This window comes from Chinchilla lanigera, unplaced genomic scaffold, assembly GCF_000276665.1.
Source record: "Chinchilla lanigera isolate Chin_1 unplaced genomic scaffold, ChiLan1.0 scaffold00081, whole genome shotgun sequence".
Classification (NCBI taxonomy): Eukaryota; Metazoa; Chordata; class Mammalia; order Rodentia; family Chinchillidae; genus Chinchilla; species Chinchilla lanigera.
The window spans coordinates 7,777,208-7,792,233 of NW_004955482.1; the positions used below are offsets into that span (position 1 = coordinate 7,777,208).

At 46.2% G+C, this 15,026-nt stretch overlaps 1 protein-coding gene across 1 annotated transcript in view; it reads left to right on the top strand.

Moving 5' to 3' along the window:
* Positions 1-6,275: 6,275 nt before the first annotated feature.
* Cux2 (cut-like homeobox 2) overlaps positions 6,276-15,026 on the top strand; it is a gene marked incomplete in the record, with an annotated part of 262,326 nt that continues 253,575 nt past the window's right edge. The window contains 2 exon segments of the mRNA XM_013503646.1: positions 6,276-6,794; positions 9,742-9,885.

Genomic DNA, 15,026 nt, shown 5'->3' on the forward strand with positions numbered 1-15,026 from the left:
TCACTGTGGTTCTGGGGATGAGCAACAGAAAGAGACAGACAGGAAATATGGTAAAATGTCAACATTTGGCAAATCTGGAGAAGTTTCGGGAGTTTGTTTTACTTTTCTTCTAGCACTTTTGGTATGATTTTTATTCTACAATGAAAATCTTTGGAAAATGTCCACCTAAGAACAGCAAAAACAACTCCCACATCGGGAGGGAAGGGGCCCCCACTTGGGGATATGCTACTCACCTGATCACAGTTTCTCCACCTCTAATTCTTACTCTTCGGTTGTTTTTCCCTCTCCTCCCCTCCTAGAGGTTCTTGATCCATATTAGCATATTAAAGGCTTTGAAAAGTCCTACAGCCACAAAAATATGTTGAAAGTGTTTTTGTTGGGGGAAAGGGACTGCTCTTTTGGACCTCATCCCTGGGGCTTCACTGAGAGCCCCAGGAGGTGGATGCAGTCATTATACCCATTTCACAGATGAGGGGCTGACAGCTCAAAGAGCCCAGTCACGTATCCCATAATTCCCAGCTTGGAAGCTGCACAGCAGAGATTAGAATATTCTCCCCCAAATATCATGTTACAAACCAGCTGTGATGGCACATGTCTGTGATCTCAGCACTCTGGGAGGCCCGGGCAGTTGGATTGCAAGTTCCAGCCCAACCCGGGTAAACTTAGTGAGATCCTGTCTCTAAATTTAAAAATAGTAAGGATAAAGGACTTACAAGTATAGTCACTTAGGTAATATTGATCCAATGGCAAATCATAAGATGAGGGGGAGGTGGGATAAAACTCTGGTCAACCAATAAGATTACAGTAAGTATAGTCACTGGGGTAATATTGACTAAATGGGGACCAAACACAGAAATAAGTCTCGTAGCAAGTGCACATGGGACCGGGAAAGGAAGGGGTGGGTTAGGGAGGTTTTGGTCCTTCACCTCAAGCTGTCTGATGCCTACTTAGAATATCAATCACTGCCGTTCATCTCTAGGGGAAGTACAGTATGTGGGTGAGCAGTTCTTTTTCCTGCAGCCTAGCCTTCAGTGAAGGCGCCTCCAGCCATAGTTGTGTTCTGCACTGACCTCCTGAGGGTTCAGCCCTGTCTGACTGCCTACTCCATTTCTACCTATCTTAGCTGTCTGTAATATTTCCAGTTCCCTGGCTTGGCTCATGATGAAAGCCTGGCTCCTGGCAGCCTTTAGGAGACAGGAGGTAGTACTCCCACTCAGTCTCTCGACTGTGAGGCTCACTTCCCACAGTCACCTGGTCAGGGAAACTGGACACACCCTGGGTGCCACCAACGCTGCTACCAAATCCACATGAGCTTGCACAAACCCACACCCCCTGAGCTCCCCACCAGCCTGCCTCCCGGTGAACTGGGCCACACTCAGCCATCGTGGCAGAGATTTATTGAGCAAGAGAGAATAAAACAACAACGACAGGGACGACAACAGGGTTGGAATCCATTTCAGCCTAACTGGTATTTTACACAATTGGATACGTTTGACTAAACTAATACATATGTATGGAGATGGGTGCATTTCCATTCAAACCAATGTAAATTACCTTTGACCAATATATTTTCCTGGAAATCAATGCATTTTAACACGAGATAATATTTATGAAATTGAATTTTTTATTGAAGCTAATGCAATTCTATTCTATTTTATGCATTTTTATTAAACTAATGCATTTTAAATTAATCCATTGTATATTAAGTACAACAGACATTGGTACTTACAGTAAAATAATATATGCCCGCTGAAATCAATACAGTTTCAAAATTCACTGTTTGCCATTTAACTGAAGGATGTCAAGAATACACACCTGTGAGTTCAGGGCATGTGAATACAAAATCCCATCTTTTCTGTCTCTGTCTCTTACTTTTTTCCTTCCAAAATCATTATCACATAGAAGATATCGTGCCTCAGGATATGGCCTGAAGCCCAAGGATTTAGAATTAATTCCCCATTAGAACAATCAAATAAATCAAACATCAGAGTTGACTGACTTTTTGACCAGGCGGACAGGTGATTCTTAATCAAGAGGTGTGACACAAGTCACTTACTAGTAAGATACCAAAGTTTGAAAATAATTACTTAGACAAAATGTTTCAAATTAGTCAGACTCTTGGCAGGAAAATAAAATGACACGCTCGTGTTGGTATTTACAGAAGAGCTTTCTAAGGTGACACTGTTGCAGGCCCCCGGGACCTGCGCACATCCGGGCCTGCAGGGGGAGCCGGCAGAGAGAAGCCCAGGCTGTGTCTCAGCGCCTCCGGCCGACCTCCCCCGAAGGAGGCCAAGGCAAGAGACAGGAGTTCCCTCTTACCTTGTGCCTCATCTCCTGTCGATGAAGAAGGCTGAGAAGGGTGCATCTGGACCCGCAAGAGGGAGGCATCAGCACTCCTTCCGAGCGCTTATGATACGCTAGTGCTTTCTCCTTAACTCCCACAACACTCCATGAGGAAGCTAATATCCCTATTTCCAGACCGAGGAAATAGAGGCTCAGAGACATTAAGTGGGAGAGATAGGATTTAGATAGAGGTCCATCCAATTTTGCTGAGGAACTGGATGGTGTCTGGTGTCTTTTATAAAAGAAGATAAGGTCCTCTTTCACCTCATCAAAGCCCCTTCCTTACTGCATTGGGCTCTCACATGAGGACTTGATGGTGTTGTGGCAGCCATATTGTAACCATGAGGGGAGACTTCACCAACACACTGAGTGGAGCAGCAGAACAGAAAGAGCAAAGGAGTATGGATCCTTGCTGACATTCTTGAGACTCTAAGCCAAGCCCCAACTCTCATACTTTCAGGCTTTGTACTAATTAACAATTAATGCCCTTGTCTTTAAAGGTGCTATTTAGCCTGAACTGCACAGTGAGACCCTGTCTCAAAAAGAAAAAAAAAAAAATGTTGGTACAGTTAACTGTAACTTGTAACTAAAAGCATTTCTAATATACCAATACCTATTTATTTATGTTTGTTTATTTAATTGTATTGAGGATTGAACCCAAGGACTTAGCATTGAGCTACTTCCTCAGCCTTTTTTAAATTTTGAGATAGGATCTGGTTCAGTTGTTTAAATTACCCATTCTAGAACTCATGATTTTCTTGCCTCAGCCTCCCAGAGGACTGAGATTATGGGGATGGGCCACCATGTCCAGGTCAGTGTTTCAGTTTTTCATAATGATTATGCATTACCTTTGTGAATAACACAAAGTCAAATAGTGAATAAACTGAATCACATCCAACAGCCCACTCCCCCACCCTCATGGTGGATTTTTTTATCCTTCAGGACGAAACCCAGATGTGCATGATTTTTTTTTCTGGTCTTTTTGAGACAGGGTTTCACTATGTAGTTCAGCTGGCCTTGTACTCACTTTGTAACCCAGCCTTGCCTTGAACTCAGAGTGATCCTCTTGCCTCAGCCTCCCAAGTGCTGGGATTACAGGCGTGCACCACCACACCCGGCATGCACAATTTTTAAAGGCTGAAGTCTGACCTATTTTATTGCATTTTTATGTGGATTTCTCTCATTGTGCACATTTAGGTAGCAGAATAGCCCGAGCCCTACGTTTCAGCATCCCCCTCTCTCCAAGGAGCCATACACAGCTCTCTCCCAGGAGCAGTGGGGCTGTGGTGGCATTGCCTGGGAGGGCCCCTTAGAAGCCCAGCAGCTCTGGCTTTGCCCTGGGAGACTTCAGTGCTCTTGGGCCCCAAGGAGCTCGTGGCGTTTCCCCAATTGCTCTGTTGACACCAGAGAAGAATTCTGCTCCAAAGTTCCATCCTGCTTCTGTCTCTGGGCCTCAAGGGTTGGGGAAATTTGCTTCTACCTCCCTGATTACCAATGGTGAGATGTCCTGACCTCACTCACTCACCTGAGCTGAGCCTCAATTTCCTTGTTTGGAAAATGGGAGCAGCCTCGGACCTTCCTCACAGGGCTGTCCTGAGGGAAAAGGGTTGAGACCTGTGGGGTGGCAGGCACGGAGCACAGGTCCTTGTGAATAGTGAAAGTTACATCATCGTTCTCTCTCTTAGGGGCTACACTCAGGCTGAATGTGCCCATCCATGCCACAGCGACTTTGGTGGGCATAGCCTTCTTGTGGAGACATTTAGGGCACAGTCATGGCTCACCTTTGATGAGTGTGGAGTCCATGGATTTCTCCTTAACCCTGATGAGCCAGAGTCAGAAGGAGCCAAGTGTTTGGCCTTCAAAGCCAGAGAGACTCAGATTCAAATTTCTGTCCTACTTCCCAGCTGTGTGACCTCAAGCGAATCACTTGGCCTCTCTGTGCCTTGGCTGCCTCATTTGGAAACTGGGATAGCAATAGCTGCCTCATGGGCTGGCTCAAAGATTAAATGAGGTTATACACGGAAAGCCTTCAACGTAGGGCACTTGGGAGCATCTGCCATCTCTCTTTATATAGATGTCATTTTTCTCTCTCTCCTTGCATGGAAATAAGTAGGGAAAGATGAAGTCAGAGTTCTGTGTTCTATGTGCTGTACCATCTCTGGAGACAGATGCAGAGAGGAAGAAAAGTGCAAGGAGGTTATTGGATGAGTTGGCATTTTTTTTCTTCCATAAAAAATGATCTCAAAGAACGGAAAAATTAGAAGGGATTCACTATTAATATTTTAGTACTGGGGCTGGGGATTTAGCTCAGTGGCACAGCGCCTGCCTGGAAAGCACAAGGTCATGAGTTCAGTTCCCGGTACTGGAAAAAAACAAACAAACAAACAAAAAATATTTTAGTACTGCTTCTAGGCTCTAACTCCTAATGGGCTGAGCCCCAGCTGTGAACCTGTGTGCCCTGCATAGTGAATGGCACAAAACAGGTGCCCAATAGATGCTTGTTGCTCTAAAAAGTGTAAATGGATTCCTGTATTAGCCAGCTCAAGCCACCATAGTAAACTGCCACTGACAGGATGCCTTAGCCAACAGGAAACAATTTTCTTACCAGTCCGGGGCCTAGAAGTCAGGCTGCCAGCATGGTTCGGCTCAGGTGATGCCCTCTTCCTGGTTTTCAGATGGCTGCCTTCCCAAGATATTGTCACATGGTGGGAGGGATCTCTTGGGTATGTCTTCTTATAAGGGCATTAATCCCATCATGACAGTCCTACCCTCATGACCTCATCTAAACTATAATCTTGCAAAGGCCCCATGTCCCAGTACCATCACTCTGGGAGTTAGGGCTTGAACATATACATTTGGGAGGGACACATTCAGTTCATAGCAATGCCCTAAAATGTCACGTTTCAACTGCAAAGTAACCTCCAGTTCAGAAAAAGGCATGAGAATCCTTGGATGAGGAGGCTGGGGAGAGAAAGCGTGTTTAGACAAGGCTGGTAGAGAAGCCCAGGCCCACCTATCCACTTGGCTGTTGTGGGTGGCGGGGGTGGGTTTTACTCTATCAGTAAAAATAAGACTACAGCAGACAAGTGCTGCTTTGGCCTTCCTTGACTTTCTTCGACCAGTTTGTGTCCTGTGGCTTTAGCCCTCATCACCACCCTGCCCCAGTGTAGAACTGGGCATGTGACCTGGATCTGGTCTAGCAGTCATGATGATTGGTTCAGGCACAAGCATGTGATCTGATGTGGACCAATAAGAAAAGACCAATAAGTATCTCCAGTTCGGATGAAACTTTCAGTAAGCCTTTTTTTTTCTCTGAGGGCCTTAAACTGGGTGGGGGAATCCTCTAAGTCTGGGGCTGTAGCACCCAGCCCCTGTGAGGAGAGGGCTATATGAGAATGAAGCAAAAAAAGGAGCAAATCAGAGCCCAAAGAAGGAGGAATACAACTTCAGAGGCAGCCATTCACACCATTAAACCATCTAAAATTATTTTTAGCTTAAGCCTTACTGGAGTTATGCTCCTGAAAGATGAAACTAGAACCATGTGACTGGTTCAAATACACTGTCTGAAACTATCCTAAGTTTTGCACAGATGTCACTTGGTCCTCCCAGGTTTGGGATGACGGGTTCCTCTGTCTTGCAAAATTTAAGAGAATTAGCACTTCATTAACTCACTTTTACTGCTTCTGGGGCGGGGCAGCCTTAGAGATACTGTGATCTGCAGCAGACACTATGGCTGGCTTTCCTGCCTCCGTTTCCTTCCTTCTCTTCTGTCGCTCAAGTTCTCAGCGGTCTCCCCCGGTCTCCCCACTAAACCATTTGCTTCAGTGCTAGGAGAGCCCACCGGAAGTAAGGATCAGACATGTGACCAATGCCGGCCAATGAGGCTTAAAGAGAGTTCTAGTGGGCGGGACTTTAGGAGACAGCTTCTAGATTGGTCGGACCCCCCCCCCCACACGTTCTTGGGGCCAATTTTCTGTTAACTTTCAGTGGTGTCACAAGGTACCTGAGAAAACTAACTTAAAGGTGGACAAATTTATTTGGGGCATGGTTCCCAAAGTTTCGGTCCGTGGCCCCTTGCCGTGTTTGTCCCCAGTAAAGCGAGTGGTGGAGTGGAGCTGCTGAGGTGGTGAGGCCAGGAAGAGGAGAGGGAGAGGGTAGTTTAATAACAAAGTCTTCCTCGGAGACCACCAAACTCTGAATCCTTGAAAAGCTTACTCCATTTATGAAGTCAGTGTTCTGTTGGTCCAGTCACCACCCAAAGGCCCCACCTCTGAGCACTGCAACACATGAGCCGTTGGACCCGCGGCCGCCATCTTGCTCTGCGCTGAGGAAAGCCCTGAGGGTGGTAGAGTAAAAAGATGGCACCCACCTGCACAGGGATGATGGGATTGTGCCACTAAAGCAGCCCGCGTGAGATCCTCTCCACTTGAGGGCCCCCCAGCCCTCCTTATGTAAGTATTAATTGTCCTTTCCTTTAAACCAATGGGAAGTCCAGCTGCCTGTTACACTCAGAGCCGTCTTGAGGAACAAACACACTCTTATGCTGTGGATGAGTTGATCTCAGAGAGGGAGGTGGCTTTCTCTGAGGTTAGTCAAAGTGATTTTGGCTGTAAGTGTCAAAAATCTAACTCAACCTAAGAAAAGATAAAGGAATTTATAGTCTCAAGTAAATGCAGAGGATAGGGATAGACAGATGTCACTCACACTGATGAATGGTAAACTGGTACACCCATGCAGTGGGATGTTTTTACTCAGCAGTAAAAAGGGACACACTACTGCTGTGTCTTACACGAGGGGTGAGCCTCAGATGCTTGAAGCTGAGTGACAAAGCACGATTCAATAGCCTGTATACTTGTGACTTCATGTATATGGCATTCTGGACAAGGTAGACCTTGACAAACAAAGCGGATCCGTGGTGGACAGGGGCTTGGAGAGAAGGGGTGTGGAGAAACATTAAAAATCAAATTGAGCAGTGAGGTATGGTGGTACCTGCCTATAATCCCAGCAATCTGGGAGGCTGAGGCAGGAGGATCACAAGTTTGAGCCCAGTCTATACAGTTTTTTTTTTTTTTTTTTTAACCAGGAATCAAACTCAGGACCATGCGCTTGCCAGGCAGGCACTTATGCTGCTGAGCTATATCCCCAGCAGTCTATACAGTTTAATGACTCAGCGAGACTGTATCTTAATATGAAAAAGGAGCTTGAGGCACTTGAGGATGTGAAGTGGGGGACGGTTTTCTGTTTGGACTGCAGTGTTGGTTCCATGCGTCAGGACTCACAGAACCCCATGGTAAGAGGTAAAATTTTACTGTGTGTTTATTGTACTTTTATAAAAGTTGTAATGCAGAGTGCAGAATTATTGTTTAATGGGCACAGTTTCTGTGATGGATAGTGAAAAAGTTTTGGAAATAGCGGTCATGGCTGCACAATGCTGTGAGTGTCGTTAATGCCACTGAATTGTACATTTAAAAATGTTTAAACTGACACATTTTATGTTATAGATATTTTATTACAATTTTGAAAGAAAAAAGAGATAAACAAGAGTAGGGGGGATGCAAGGAAGAAAGGAAGGCAGGGAGAGTTCAGGTGTAGATTTCCGGTATGGCTGGATCCAGGCTCTCTTTCACCAGCAGTCTCTATTCTCAGCAGGCTCTTTCCGAGGGTGACAATAATGATCTCTGACAGTTTCAGATAGGAGCTGGCAACTTAGCAGGACAGATGCTCCTCTGAGCCAGTAATTCTGAAAGTTCCATCGTGTAGGTTCATTGGCTGGCCTTGGGCATGAGTTCTGCCTCAATCAACTCCTGGGGCCAAGAGGTTAGAATGATCCGATTGGCCAGGCCTGGGTCACATGCCCACTCCCGGGGCTTGGGAGAAACCCCACACAAATTGCAACAAGGGTGAGTGGGGAAGGTTGGAGCTCAGAGAAAACCAGGCGACTTTTGCCAGTGGCCCTGGACACCTAAGTTAAATGTTGAGTGGCTCAGCCCCAGTTCCCTGCCCGACACTGATGCTGGCTGTGCCATTCTGTCCTTGCATTCTTTCCAGCAAAGCCCACGTAGGTACAACATACACTCATCATTCCATCCCTGGGTTTGCATAAAAACCCACGTCCACGAAGTAGCAACTGCAATGTTTTTCAATCACACAGCAAAGATATTTAAAAATATCACCCATATGTGTTTTAAATACAGGCAAATAGCTGGCAAAGCAGCCAGCTTCACACCCGCGTGCCATTCTGAGTTAGAATCTTCTCGCTTCCAACTCTCAAAATCACACGTTAAAGGCCAGACAAACCCAGAATGCTGCTGAGGCTGCGTGTCTACCCACAGTCTTCCCGACCTGTGCAGCCGGGATTTCTTTCCTCCTGGTGGAGGAACAGTCCGTGAGCCCAGGGAGGAATGTAAGGGTCCTGGGCTTGAGCTGGGTCGTTTGCTTGTGACTGACAGTACAGAAACAGAATCAGGTTTTAAAGAACCTCCAGTCTGAGCTCCCTTATGAAACCATCCTTAGCAGCCCAGTCCATCCCAGTCCCCTGCATGCCAAGAGCGTCATCTCCCTTGTGATACTCCTCAGAGTCCCTCCCTGCTTAGCTATGGTCTTGTTACTTGAGACTCTCCCGCATTTTCTCACTTTCCAGATTTATATTCCTTTTAATATCTAAATTACCCTTCGATGTAAGTAACGTATAATTCCCAATCAAACCAGCTAAAAATGTATTTTCTTCATGTAGTCATGCATCGTTTAACCATGGGGAAACATTCTGGAAAATGAGGCATTTTCATCATTATGTGAACATTACAGAGTTTACTTACACAAGACAGCTATGATGTCGTTAGGCAACATAATCTTACTGGACACTGTCATATATTCAGTCCATTGTGAGTAAAACATTGGTATGTGTCACATGGCTAATCACTCAAGAAATGCAGAGGTAGGCAAGTTCATGTTTGGTATGATGAGTGGCTATGTAATGTTAGCTTTCTACCCTCTGTGTGCTCTTTACCCTCAGCCTGCTTTTCTCATGGCTCTAACATGGCTGCATCAGCACCAAGTATCACATCTAGATGCAAGACACAGTATGCTTTCCCTAGAAACACTTCCGCTGATCTCATCTCATCTCCCACTGGCTAGACATAAATCACATGTCCACTCCTAGACCAATCATCACTAAGGGCAATGGTGAGCATCGTGATTGGCTTAGACTCTAGATCAGTCAGGATTTGGCTCTGAAGTGAAGGAGTGTTATTGCTACCTCCCTGAAACATGATTTGGGGCAGGTGGACATTCTCAAAAAATAGAGGATATGTCAGCAAGGAAAAAGAGGTATGGTTGTTGGGTCAACCGAACAGACCCCATTAGTATCCTGTCCCTGCCTCCTTAACCCTCTCATTTCAGTGCATATCTTCTGACTGCCCCCACTGTGGCCTACATGTCATCGCCAGGGGACTTTAACCTGCTCCTGGAGCCTGCTCACCCGTCTGCAGGTCCCCAGGAATGAGTGCCCACTGGGAGCTGCCCTGAGCGCTGACTGATGGGCAGGTGGGTGAACTCCACCAGCTCCCCCACACCTCGGGTGAATAACAGGAGGCATGTGTGTGAGGTTGTCGCCTGGCCCCTGCTCTAGTACACCCAGTTGGGTGCCCACTGTGGGGACCGGCCTGCGTTTCTGGGCTCCTTCTCTTCCCCGTGTCACTCCGCACACTGCTCCGCGTCTCCTCCCCACAGACTGTCACAGCACTGCTTACTGCTACGGAAGGGAGAGGGAGAAGGAAGAGGCAGTGAGAAGAAGGAAGGGGAGGAGGAGCAGAAGCAGGGTCACAGGATGACCTTAAATCCCTCCTCCCATCACTGATGCCACCGTCCCCTCGACGGTGTCCCTTGTTCTTTCTAGACCTGTCCTCGGGGGCGCTGGCTCCTCTTGACCCCTGCCCCAGTGCCACATAAACTTGCTGCGCTGACTTTGAGCCAGCCGTGCGGGGGGCTTTGCACCTGTCTCCTTCACCACCACTTGCTCCACTTCCTATGAAGCTGTGCAAGGCCCTCGGCTCCTTGTCTGTGATGCCAGAATCCCACACTGTAGAATATGAAAAGTTGTTTTTTTTTTTTTTTTAGATTATGGCAAATTCTTTTGGCTGAAAAATGTGGCCATGACTGGTGAATGTATAGACTCTTAAAAAAAAAAAAAAAACCATTTTATGTGGACAGTCACACATTTACTACAGAAATATCTGGATCTTGGTCACAGAGTACTGCCTGATCCAGCCCATAATATATGGCATTCAGTATTCTTTTTTTTTTTTTTTGCTACCAGGAATCAAACTCAGGACCTTGCGCTTGCCAGGCAGGCACTTGTGCCACTGAGCTATATCCCCAGCCCTCAGTACTCTAAAAATATGAAAAGTTCTGAATTCCAAAATGCATCTGGTCCCAAAGGGTTTGGATAAAGAGGGTTATAAGTGACGATGACGGTGATGATGATGGTGATGATGGCGATGATCTCCATTTCACAGATGAGGAATCAGGTGTGTGAATCTGAGAATCAGGTGTGTGCAGCAGCTTACCCGAGTTTACAAGCGCGGCCCAGATTGAAATGTAGGACCTCCAAGATCAAAGTCAAGACCACCACCTGACATAATTTTTCAGTCCTCTCCATCCAACTTCACAATTTTTGCCATCTCTCTTGTACTCTCAGTATTACTATTTATTTAATATTTTTCTTTAACTATTTAAACTATCTGGACTATTTTTTACTTAAATGTATTTGTAAAAGGAAACCTCCTATCGCCTAAGTGGAAAACTGGCATCTCTTGCCATACATAGAAAGTAGCTATACAGAAATATATTGAGAGTAAAATAATGAGTTAAATTCCTGCCTGTCAGAGGAGCTGAGCCTGAAACCTGCTCTCTTTCTATTTATTTATTTATTGAGAGGGTCTTGGTATATAGTTTAGACTTGAACTCACTATGTGGCCCAGGCTGGCCTCAAACTTGCAGCGAGCCTCCTGCCTCAGCCTCTGGAGTGCTGGAATTATAGGCCTGCGTCACCATGCCTGGCTCTTTCTATTTAAAAGAGAGACTTTTTGAGAGGCAGAGGTGGTCCACTAACCTAGGCATGTGCCTTAGAGTGACAAGCAGCTGAGAGCATATGAAATAAAGCAGAGGAGGTAGAATGTCCAATGGGTGCCGTAGGTTGCCCATCATTCTTCTGAGATGAGGATGGGGTTTGAAGTAGAAATTAAGTTGCTTTGTAAACATAAGGAAACCCACTATCTCTTGTGTCCCTGTTCTGGGAGCTGAGCTTTGTATCTAGTGCAGGTAGAGCTGGAAATCTGGTGTCCCTGTGCACGTCAGGTCTGTCTGACCCACAATTGCCCAAGCAGTCCCTGGGTAGCTCCTTCTCCTGGCCCTGGACGACCCCACATGCTGAGGCCTGCGCCTTCCACCCAATTGTCGCTCTCTTCTTAGAGGGCAGGGACTCTTTTGCTCCGATCTCTGGGACACAGAGGAGGCCACACATTTGTTGGCATCTTAACAATTTCTTTACCTAAAACTGTGCGTTTCCCTCTAATAAAAAACAAAACAAAACAAAAAACAAAACAAAAAAAAAACAGATTAACTGCGGGTCCTGTGTTTGTATCACTGGTGGCTCATGAAAGTGTCCTCTCAAAATGCACCCAAAGGAGCAGCCTCTACCCCTAGTACCTCCAGAGCTTAGTGCCAACTGTGGAGGATGGGAGAGATACTCGGTTGGCATCCTACTCAGCTCTCTTGGAGCTCCTGGTGGGACCAGCCTCACTTCTTTGAGGCTGGGCAGAGACCTGCTGTGGCTGGTGGGGTTGAACAGATGAGCTGTGTGTCATTGCCAGGAAAAGCCTTTGCGAGGCAATGCGTGAGTTACTGTTTCGGTTTGTCCTGTCCTGACCTTCAGTGACAGGGGCTCCGTCATCCTGGGTTCCTGAGTGAGGAAGCTGCCCCTCGGTAAACACACAGCAGGACTAAGAAGCAGACACTTGCGTTAAGCCACTGTAGTTTGGGGGCTGTTACTGCAGCATGTCCTAGCCACCCCCGCCCCCGTGACGCAGCAGAGGGAGCCAGGATGAATGCGATGCACATAAATCCCGCTTCCTCTAAGGAGCCTCTGCCGAGCACACGGCCCTCTGTTCCTACATTAACGGTCCTCAAGTGCCATCCCCCTCCCTGTTTTACCTCTGTCCTTACATTTTCTTTCCTCCCCTTCCATCCTTTCTCCTTTCCTTAACAAGGATTTTCTAAATATGTACAACGCTGCAGTCACGCAGAATCCAGTTACATCAGTGCTTGATTCCGGGTCATATTGTGCAGCGAGATCCTCTGATTGCCCCTTGCAAGTCGGTTGCATCCTTTGGGTTGTGACCGCCTAAGGGCCAGGAACTCAGGATTGTCTCGTGGCCGTCTCCACCAAGGGGAGAGAAGGCCTTGACCAGTGACTTGTTGGCTACCTGGAGGAAGGCATCGAAAGTTCCAAGTGTGCCGTGCTCAGTGATACCACTGTGTGGACCCACGGGCACGTGGCCCTGGGCTTGTGGAAGAGCCTCAGCATCCTCTGTGGACTGAGACGTGTGCAGAACGGTGCGGGAAGCGCACGTCTGGAGCCAGTTCCTTCTGTCTGCCCAGGCTTAGTCTCGAGCCACAGGTGGGCTGGGCTGCATCTCTTTCTAGCCACAGGGGAACACACTGGTCACAAAGATGAGCAAGCGTCAGGGTGAAGCTGCCTCTTCCTTTCCTTGCTCAGTACTTATGTTTTGGGGGACCTCAAGACACCTTGTTTTAGGGAAACTGACATATGAATGTACCCATGGGAGCAGTTGTCAGCGCCAACAGTTGTCATGTCCTTACTCACCCCAGGTATACTCCCGCCCTGATTTCAGACTTTCACAAAGTCTTTCTGTAACGCAGACTTTCTGTAAGCGGAAAGTCTTTCACAGACTTTCTGTAAAGCAGCTAGGGGACCTTGATTCCTCATGAAGCCAGACAACCCTCCTGTGGCACTGCAGTTATATTCTGATGGATTTCAGATGTGAGAAGATAGAAGGACTATCACCGTGGCACCTATATACCTACCACCCCGATTCAGAATAAAAGATTACTACCTAAGCCCACACCTGTCCTTCCCCACACGGAGTCATTCTCTACCCCAGAGCGGGGAATCTGCCTCCTGCATGTGGTGTTTACCATCCCCATGAATTCATACTTTATTGAGGACATGAATAACCCCAAACAATATAAAGTAAAATGCTCATATAAACGTGACCATACTGTTCAAGTTCTTCTGCATTTGGTTCCTTCATTCCGCTTTATTGTGTTGAATTGTGGAGATCTGATTCGTGTATTGCCCCGCTTATGGAATTCTATTGTGTGAGTTTAGTACATGATGTTTATCTAATCTACTGTTGATGGGCATTTGGGTGACTGTCTCTTTCCTCTTTTGAATAATTTTTTTTTGATACCAGGAATCAAACTCAGAACCTTGGGCTTGCCAGGCAGGTGCTGCACCACTGAGCTATATCCCAGGGCCCCCCTTTTTCTGGCTTTTTGAGGCAAAGTCTCACTATGTAGTTAAGGCTAAACTCACTATGTACTCTAAGCTGGCCTTGAATTTGCAGCAATCCTCCTGCCTTTACTTGCTAAGTGCTGGGATTATAGGCATGGGCCACCATGCCCAGCCTTGAATAATCTTTTATAAACAATCTTGTATGAACATGCAAATCACTTATGGGATGTGATCAAAACTATGGTTAATGTTTAAATTTTTAAAAATTTATTACAGTAAAAGAAATCATGTCATTAATCTTCCTCAACATACCCCCCGCTTCCAACACTTATCCCATCATTCTTGCTGCTTCTTGACACAGTTCTGGAAGTCTTCTTTCACAGGTGTCTTTAAACCGTACTGTGCTGGTTGCCTTGATGTCCTGAATAGATTCAAAACATTTCCCTTTCATGGTCATCTTGACTTTAAGGAAGAGCCAGAAGTTGTGTGGTGCCAGATCTGGTGAATAAGGTGGATGAGGATACCCCACGTTTCCACAAGCCTGTGTTTCCATTAGCTGATGTTCAGTAGTGGCATTCACTGTGTTTTTATTTGTTTGTTTTTGTTTTTCTTCCAGTACCAGGAATTGAACTCACGACCTTGCTCTTGCCAGGCAGGCGCTTTGCCGCTGTGCTAAATCCCCAGCCCCTGTGTTTTTATTTTTATCATACTTTGTAAAAACATGAAAGAGGACTTCCAGAAGTACTTCAGGAAGTGGCAAAGATGATGGAATAAATGTGTTTGAAGCAAGGGGGAGCATTTTGAAGGGGATTAATGGCAATGTGTCTTTTACTGTAATGCTTTTTAAAATTTAAACATTCACCATATATTTCAATCACACCTCTTACATCCTGTCCTTAGATGGAGAGTTCCTGCTGGAATCTGTTCTGGAAGTGGACTCCTGGGAGGGGACCACCTGCATGTCTTCTATTTCACTAGGTCATGCCAGGTTGTTCCTACAGTAGTGGTTCCAGTTATACCCCCACCATAGTGTATGAAGGGTCTATTTGTTCCACATCCTTGTCAACATTTGATATTGTCGGGCTTTACAATTTTGGCCAATTTAGTGAGTGTGAAAAAGCACCTTATTTTGCTTTTTTTTTTTTTTTTT